Genomic DNA, 2640 nt, shown 5'->3' with positions numbered 1-2640 from the left:
GGTAGGAAATAAATTTAGCCGGAGGACGTGTTTAAAGAGGTAGAAGGAACAATGGACGAGACAATACGAACGACTGAGTTCGTGTCTCGTGAAATGTATCAAGTGTGCAAGTAAGAATAGTTGAAAATTTTCTAATTCTTTTAGTGAAAATTATTGTTCAGTCAGTTTTGTGAAATTTACATTGAAATCGAGGACAGTTACCTAATTCTTAGGAATACATCAAGTGTGCAAGAAACAATAATTTGAATTTTACAAATTTTTTAGCGTAAATTATTAGATTTGGTGTTCAGAATTTTGTGAAATCTAAGTTAGAGTCTAGGGCAATTACCTAATTCTTAGAATTGTATGAAGTGTGCTGCAAGTGAGGTATAGTTAAAAATTTATGTACTTTTAGTGTAAATTATTGCTAGATGTGATAGTAGAAGTTTTGTGAAATGAAAATCGAAATGTAGGGCAATTACCTAATTCAAAGGAATGCGATAAATAGATTTACAATTAATTGGAAGTTTAGCAAAGTACCAGTACGGCTTGGAACTTTACATTATTCTACTTTCACATCATAAGCGTTTGAAAGTCTTTAACTCTTGCTCTCCTGAGGCTTCCCTTTGTTCTTTCAGCTTTGTCCTTTATTCCTTGATTGTGCAACTTCGAGAAGCTCAATTATTCAGTTCCTGGCTTTGGTGTATAATTAAATTGATCGCCGGCACACGTACTAATTATACTGCACGGTTATGCGTGTCCTACATTTCACGTGGTGTTTTTGGCGTCGCCAAAATTTATTCAATTTCAAATTCCACTCGTTATTTTACTTTTACACGTTCTTTTAGAATCTACATAAAAAAAAATTGCAATTCTGTTTAAAGCACAAGTGTCATTCCATGAGTTCGTGTCGAATTTTGTAATTTAGATTTCTAGTGAATATTTAAATTAAAAAAAAAAGAAAGTAAGCACCTTCTCATTCCACAGTTTTTTCCTGAACTATGAATTTGTCGAATTTTAAAATTTAAACCAATGCTTCCAACGAATCTTTAAATTTGATAAAAGAAAACAAAAGTGCCTTTTAATTCCACAACTTTTTCTTACTTTTATTTTCTTTTTGTAAGGTCATTATGTCGTCGCTACAGTATTCCCTTGGATTCAAATTGTTGGAAATGGGACCGGATTGCGGTACGGGGCTTCAGTGCGTGCGTATGTCACCAATGAGTGACGATCGGCCGCTTCTCAATTGTTCGCCATGCGCGTCCACGTTGTGTCGCGATGTAAACAGTTCTCGTGTAAAACTTTATGTATTACAGAGGAAGTCTGTCGATGTGTTTCTTTTCTGCGATCCCACCTCTCATGGTTAAATCCGTCGTTGAGTTACAACACATATTTTTCCCTTTCGGCGCGAATTTATGGGATGACCTAATATTTGCAGAACAAAAAGAAAACAAAAATCGTGTCACAGGATGACAAAGCTTATCGAACATAGCAAAATCTTCCTCTACAGTTCTGTTCTATCCCCACTTGGAACGGAGTTATCGTAGTTTGATCCATTTGGCAAGAGTCACCCAGTATATATCACTCGTCCCAAGATGAATCTTCTGATATTCCTAAAAGCGTGCAGATTTTCGACCAGTGCCCGACAGGTGACGAAAACTTCCTCCGCAAACTTGTTGCCACTTGAATTCTGATCGTGTTTACGGAAACACTTTGTTCCCGTAGATTTGAGGCGAACCGTCGCGATCTAATGCACCGTAAAAATCGAGTTCGAAAGAAGCGACGGGAGGGAAGAGGAAGCGCGATATTCTGGACAAACAGCCGTTGATGCGACGGTAATCCGAAAGGAATTAAAAGTTTCAACGACGACATTTGATGGGGGGATTTGCAAGAAACAGGATGCGCGATGAATGACGTCGTTGAAAGTTTCGCGATTAAAATTATATTGAAGATGCCCTTTGAATGGATAAGATAAGCGGAAGGTGCGTAACGTGTTGACAGCCAAGGGGGTATAAACAAGATTGTAAAAATTTAAGTGATATTTTGTTAATTAACACGTTCGCTACCTGACTCACTTATGTGTGACGCACCAATATTAATGACAGAATGGTACTATCTACGTGTAATACATTATGAAAAATGTACAGTTTGAGTATTTAATAAATATTAGGTGCATAAAAACGTATGCCGTAAAAACTTTTATCTTGTTGAAAGCTCTCACGCAAGCGTACGTCCGACACTGAGATGTCTCAGAGCCTGAGATCCCTTGAATGCCTAACTTAGGCGTGCGCTGGACCATCCCCATTTGGGCCACGTATGGCAACTGTTAGGAATGCCCAACCTAAGCGTGCCATCGACCACCTCCACTTGGGCCACGTATGAAAACTCTTAGGAATTCCTAACTTAGGCGTGCGCTCGGCCACCCCCATTTGGGCCACGTATGACAACTCTTAGGAATGCCTAACTTAGGCGTGCCACCGACCACCTCCACTTGGGCCACGTATGAAAACTCTTAGGAATTCCTAACTTAGGCGTGCGCTGGGCCACCCCCATTTGGGCCACGTATGACAACTCTTAGGAATGCCTAACTTAGGCGTGCGCTCGGCCACCCCCATTTGGGCCACGTATGACAACTCTTAGGAATGCCTAACTTAGGCGTGC

This window comes from Habropoda laboriosa, unplaced genomic scaffold (genome assembly GCF_001263275.1).
Source record: "Habropoda laboriosa isolate 0110345459 unplaced genomic scaffold, ASM126327v1 scaffold40, whole genome shotgun sequence".
NCBI classification, from domain to species: domain Eukaryota; kingdom Metazoa; phylum Arthropoda; class Insecta; order Hymenoptera; family Apidae; genus Habropoda; species Habropoda laboriosa.
This window is presented reverse-complemented; position numbering follows the sequence as displayed.